Consider the following 6,995-nt stretch of genomic DNA (forward strand, 5'->3'; position numbering starts at 1 on the left):
AAACGCCGACACTTCGGTTTGTTTGGCCTCCCTGTGCGTCAGGCACACGAGTTTGCTTTGCGTTCGTTCCGTAACGAAACAAAACAGACAGTATCCACCTGAGACATTTGGGGACAACAACCGACTTTCCAACACCAGCTGAGTGTTCATGAACTCAATCCAGTTCCGAAACTAACCACCCAGCGTGAGCGCAGGTCCCGCAGCTGCGGGCTCCGTCCCGCGGGACGGCCTCCGCATCCGACACCGGCACGTCCGGCGCCCCGGGCTGCTGGCTGCGCTCAGGGCCTCCCACGACCCCCTCCTTGGGTTTGCCGATGTGCTAGGTCAGCGCACCAGGCCCCAGAGGCAAGTGATTACACTCACCGGCTGATAATGAAGGAGACGGATCCCAGCTGGATAAAGAAGCGCACCGGCAGGGTCCTGAGCAGAGGCTTCGGCCTCTGCGAACTGGGGGCGCGCCACCTCCCAGCACGTGGACGTGTTTGCCAGCTCCGCAGCTCTCGGGATCTTGCCGCCCATGAGTTTTCCTAGACCTCAACCTCCAGCTTTTCCTTCCCCGGCTCCCAGCCGGAAGTTCTCACCCTTTAATCACTCGGTCTTTCGGGTAACCAGCCCCACGTGGAGGCTATCCGGCGGCCCCGCCCCGTGAGGCACTCATTATCATAAACCCAGGACAGAAAGACGCGCCAATCACGCAGGAGGTCCCAAGGGATTAGGAAGCTCTGTGCCTGGACCAAGTATTATTTAATTGTATCGCAGGCTACCAGGTGCAGAGTTTCAGGCAGCAAATGGCAACAGGTGAGGCCCGAGAGATAAGAGGGCCAGATCCAGAAAGATTTACAGACAGGGTAAAGAACTTCTACTTTAGATGAGGGCAGTGGGCTTCCATCAAGGGTTTAAGTAGGGGAGTGGTAGGGTGAGATGTGCATGTTCTAAAGATGCTCTGTTTGGAGAACTGATGATGGGGGAAGCCTGGAGTCAGACCGATAAGGACGACATTACGGTAATCCTGGTGGAGACAATGATGGTCTGGTGGCCGTGGGAGGCCCGTGAAGATGGGAAGAAGTGGGCGGGGTCATGAGAAGGCTGAGCTGGCCTGGCTTTGACTTTGGGTGCATGTGGGATCTGCCATTACTCCAGCGATTAAATGTGCTCTTCCTTACAGTATTTGCTTTTGTTTTTATTTCTACATCTTTAACGTTGTTATTTGACTTTTTGTGCATTTATATCTATGGTTCCAACATTCCTTAAGATCTGAGATTATCTCTCATACCCAATGTAACTTTTTGGTTCTTTGGGCCTCAGTTTTCTTAATGTTACCGTGGAGTTGATAATCAAGGCTTTTCCTGCTTCATAAGGTCCTTTTGAAGACCTCGTGTCTAAATAGCACACAGCTGCAATTGTTGTCATAAAGGACTTAACCTACCTGCATAGACCCTCACTGCCCAGAGCGTTTATTGGTCAGGATGCAGCCAGAAAAGAGAGGAAAAAAGCTGGTGCACTCTCCCCTGTGGTTGATTCTTAAATTATGACTGAAGTTCAATCAATAATTGCCACATAATATTGACTTCAGCCAGAGAGAAGCCTGGAAAAATGGTTATCGTGGTAACAGAAGAGAATTGGGCAGCCGGGGCAATCCTGACACCTCAACTGTACACTGTGATTGGTTTGGAAACCATCTCACAACACAGGGAAAGCACTGGGCTTCTCCAAGATTTCTGTGAATTCCCTGGGCTTGTGTTTCTCCGGGTCACCTCCGGCTCTAAACCTCTCTCTCTGATGTCTTGTGGGTATACCTTCATCTCTACCCCAGAATTGCCCCCAAACTTGAACACAGCCCCTACGCTTCGACGCCACAAGGCAGCTTTGTGTAACGGACCTTTACTGGAGATTTTCCGACTGGACTGGACAGAGGGTTGGGTTGCAGAACTGCAGTCCAGAGCTCTCTCTGTTCTTAAGAACCTTCCCCAGCGTCTCGCGGGCTAGGGCTTTAGTCGCTGACCACGCTGCCTAATTCCCCTTTACCCTCTCCCGTGCTGTTCCTCCCCCCAAATCCTCCCAGAGCTATTGCGCTGTCTTTGTTTCTCCCACCCCACCCATGTCCTTAGGGCCCCACCTTCTGTCCCCAGAGGGCCTATCGAGGTATTTTCCTAAACAAAGACACTTCCTTCCCTCAAAGGAACTCTGGTGCCAGCTGATAAAACAATAACTTCTCTTATTTGCTACAATAGGGACCAGGCTGCCAGATCGTGTTTGTCAGAAGATCTGACATTAATTGGGCCTCTGGCAAGTGGGGAAAGTGACCAGTCTGCCTCCCTGGAAATTTAGGTTTGCATCCATTACGTCGTTTGATTTGATGCTTGCAAGTTTGGGAGAAAGGCTGGGCAGTGCTGATCAGCCCATCTCATGATGGGAGAGGCGGGGTTTAGAAACGGTCAGTGACTGGACGAATGAGCTTCTGAACCAGATCTTGAACCCAGGCCTCTGCTCATTCAGTTCTTTCTCCTGAAAGCGTTTGTGTCCCTTGTTTGTGAGTCAAGGGAGCTGTTTGGAGAATGAACTTGGTGCCCCGGTTGTGGAAGGTCAGAAGAGACATGGGTTCTGTGACAGATAGGTTTTCCGTAAGTGCCAGAGGAAAGATAAGCTGTCAGCAGATGCTTTTCTGTGCCGAGACTGAAATGTTATCCCGGCCAAGATAACATCGTGAGGCTGTTAGGAAAGGCGAAGAGGAGGGAGGGCTCCAGCGAGACAGCCAGGTACCCACCGCGTCTCCCTGCCATGGGCGCCTTTCCCTTTCTCTCCCACCCAGACCCTGTCCTCCTTCAAGGCCCACGTCCCTCCCTCCCAGATCCTTCGGGAAGCTGCCCCGACCGCTGCATGTGAGCTGACTCTCTCCTGGGAATTCCACTGGCAGGTATCCTCTGCTCTGCACCATGAGTGCGTTCTAGACCAGTGGCTTCCAAACATGGCAGGTTGTGACCCACAGTGAGAAACAGACTTTCCATGCATCTCCGCACCACCCCCCCAGCAGAGCCATGCAGGCGTGTACGCTGCTTAACAAAGTTCCCTGCACACTTTTTTTTAAGAACGCAGTGAATTGCTTTTATTTCGGCATGCAGCCGCTGAGAAGCATTTAGTGGACCTGCACAGAAAAGTGGAAGAATGCAGCAGTCTGCCCGGAAGTCAAGCCCACCGATTTCGGGGACCTGCCATGCAGAGCAAGTCACTGATCCTCTTGTGCCGTCTGGAGCTCGGAATATTTCTTTTCTATTCTACTTAATTCTTTTCTATTCTACCCAAGAATGCTGGTGGCAACCCACTAAACTGATTTCATAACCCACTAAGAATAATTATTCCTTTGATCTCTCTGCCACACCGCGCGGTGTTTTATTACATACGGCAGCCCCTCCCCCACCTCCTGCTCTGGAGTCTTGAGTTCAGGTCCTTTCACGTCTCACCCAGGGACGCCCAGGAGCTCCTCACCAGCCTCTTGCCCTAAGTGTCTCTCTTATCCACCGATTTTTCTCAAATGCAAATCTCATCTGATCACTCTGATGCTTAAAAACCTCCCGTGGCTTTCCACTGCTTAAAAGTGTGTCCCGAATAGACAGCTGCAGTGGACGGCCTTTGCAGACTGTCAGCCCACCAGCCTTCTCCTTGGCTTTAGCAGCGCCAGGCCCTCGGGCTCCCTCCTCACTCACCTGCGTCGGCTGCTTCCTTCCTCCGTGACTCTGCACACGCTGGGCCCTGACTGGAATGCTGCTCTATTCTCAGGCCGAAAACTACTTCCACTTTAAGAACTCAGATTACTAGAAAGAAGGAACTCCTGCCCTTTGTGGCCACATGGATGGACCCTGAGGGCATTATGCCAAGTGAGACAAGCCAGACAAAGGCAAATACTGTATGATATCCCTTGTCTGTGGACTCTAAAAAGCCAAACTCAGAAACAGAGGGTAGAGGGGTGGCTGCCAGAGGCTGGGGGGCCGGGGTTCTTGGGGACGCTGGGCAAAGGGCACAAATTGGTAACTGAAAGACGGGGCTCTGATGCCCGCCTGGTGGTCCAAGTCAACAACACTGCAGCATACACTGCAAACTGGCTGAGAGAGCAGCTCTCAAAGGGCCTCGCCCCAGAAAGAAACAGTAATTGTGTGATGTAACAGAGAGGCTTCAACAGTTTATGGCTGAGACAGTAAGTATCTGGACAGCCTGGGGCTCTGACTTGAGGAGGAGGAATGGCCCGGTGGCCGAGGAGGTGGTCACAGGGCTGACACTGCACACAGTGGCTGGGGAAGGGGAGGGTGAGGACCCAGCTCCCGCTCCCCTGCAGGCAAGATTAGGGACTGGGAACATCTGGGAGGGGCAGGGAGGACGTCAGTGGGAGGGGCCAGACCTGAGGGACCAAGGAAGGCCAAGGCAGCTTCAGGAGGAAGCAGGGATGCTGAGCATTTTCTCATGTGCCTACTGGCCATTTGTAGTTAGGAGAGGAATGCAAGTCAAAACCACAATGAGGTGTCCCCTGACACCAGTCAGGACGGACATCACTAAAAAGTCCACAAACGATAAATGCTGGAGAGGCTGTGGAGAACAGGGAGCCCTCCTGCACTGCTGGTGGGAATGCAGTTTGGCGCAGCCACTGTGGAGGACAGTATGGGGATTCCTCAAAAGACTAAAACTAGACTTACCATATGATCCAGCAGTCCCGCTCCTGGGCATATATCCAGAGGGAACTCTAATTTGAAAAGACACGTGCTCCCCAATGTTCATAGCAGCACTATTTACAAGAGCCAAGACATGGGAGCAACCCAAATGTCCATCGACAGATGACTGGATAAAGTTGGGTGTACTTATACAGTGGAATACTACTCGGCCATAAGAAATAAAATGATGCCATTTGCAGCAACGTGGATGGACCTGGAGATGGTCATTCTAAGTGAAGTCAGCCAGAAAGAGAAAAATACCACATGATGTCACTTACATGTGGAATTTTAAAAAAGACACAAATGAACTTATTTACAAAACAGAGACAGACTCACAGACGTAGAAAACAAACTTATGGTTACCGGGGGGGGAAGGGGATGCTGAGGGATAAATTGGGAGTTTGAGATTTGCAGACACTAACTACTATATATAAAATAGATAATCCACAAGCTCCTGCTGTACAGCACAGGGAGGTATATTCAATAGCTTGTAATAACCTATAATGAAAAAGAATATGAAAAGAAATGCATACGTATAACTGAATCACTACGCTGTCCACCAGAAGCTAACCTAACATTATAAACCGACTATAATTCCATAAATTAATAAAGGCAGGTGGCTGCAGGGCAGGCTGAGCCGAGGACCCGTGGAGACCTGCTGTCACCTTCACTTGTGCAGGAGTCCACGCGACCCGTGCATCCCGGTGGCAGGGAGCTGGGGGTCTCCTGTCAGGACCCCCTCCTGTCAAGCGTCCAGCAGAAGTGACACCTGGCCACACCCGAGCTGCTCACCCATCCAACTGCCGAGTCTCCTCTTCTGGTCCAGAGGGAGGAGAAGGCCCAGTTCCCTGGTGAGCTGAACAGAATAAGCCTGAGGTTTCTCGCAAGGGAAAGCGGCAAACTCTAAGCCTTTACATGGGTTTCAAGTATCTTTAAAACGAAACAAATACCTTCTGCTTTTACTGAAGAACATTGCGTGTTGTAAAAAAATGTAGATATTCAAAAAGACCAGTATTAATCTGTTACCTCATCACCCTGAGGAAATTGCTGATCACCTTGGTCCTTCCAGACAGTCTTCTCTGCACCGCATGTGAATTTTAACGATAGACTATACTGGAAGCTCTCTGAGAGCAGGAAGCAGACCTTGTTCATCTTTAGCCCCAGCACCTAGGATAATAGTGGATGCAGAAGAGCCACTTGGTAAATATTTGATAAAATAATTTTTGAGATGAAAACTGTTTGTCTCCCAGTACGCAAAGAGAGTGAGAAACACAAGCTATTACAAGTGAGTTTGCCCTGGATGGACACGTGTGTGAACTTCAGGCATCCTGAGAGGCAGGTGAGGGACAAGTCAGGGTGGGAGACCCTCGGGTGGGTGGAGGACCCTCTCAGGACAGTGCCAGGCAGCCCCAGGGGGCAGCTGGTGCTTTCAGGGATAAAAGAACCCAAAGGAGTTCGTGTGTCAGAGTCTGAAGGACACTTGCTAGGCTGGGTGCAGCCAGCACTGTCCTTGGTCCCCTGTTGGGGTGGTGCTGGTGTAAGAGAGGTGTAAAGCCAGGTGCCCCACCCGCTGGCGGGGGGCGCCTCCTGTCCCAGCACTGGTCCTGGGAGGTCTCCTAACATGTGCCCCACCCGCTCCCTCTTTCCCCAGCTCCTCCTTCCCTTCCTCCTCACCCCCACCAAAGACGCACACCCTGAAGTCTGCCCTGACCACTGCCCCAGCCCCCTTCCCTGTCCCCGCCCCGACTCCCTGCTCCCCTCTAGCCCCTTCCCTTTGTGCAGCCTGCCGGGGCAAGGATTCTGGGCTTCCGTGGTCTGGCTGCAGCCCCCTTCCTCTGTCCCGTGCCACATCCGTGCAGGCATGCGGCTCCTTTCCTCGCATCGGCGGCTTCCTAGATGCTGCGCGGGCCTGGGCTGGGCTATGACCACCGGGCTGGACCCTGCTAGTCCCTCCCGCCCTGCCTTCCCCCACTCCAGGTTCCAGCCTCTTCCTTCTGCCGCCTCCTCAGCTCCAAGCCTCTTGGAATTACAGGCTCTCCATGCTCCCTGGGGGGGTGGGGGGGCTGGTTGGGGAAGCTGCTCAAGGTCACAGAGCAGGTCAGGGCTGGGCTGGGGCAGGAAGGCTGCTGCAGCCTCCCGCCTGCAGGTCGGGGGCCAGCCTCAGGAAGGGGAGGTGGCCTTGGAGGCTGCTGACCAGGGCAGCGAGGGGGTCCCGCTGCCTACTCTTGGGCCCCCTCTTCTATCGTGGGGTGGTTCTGATCCCAGCTGGTCTGCTTTGCCTCGAGGCCCTCCTGCCGG

Source organism: Camelus bactrianus, chromosome 27 (assembly GCF_048773025.1).
Source record: "Camelus bactrianus isolate YW-2024 breed Bactrian camel chromosome 27, ASM4877302v1, whole genome shotgun sequence".
In the NCBI taxonomy this organism is placed as follows: Eukaryota; Metazoa; Chordata; class Mammalia; order Artiodactyla; family Camelidae; genus Camelus; species Camelus bactrianus.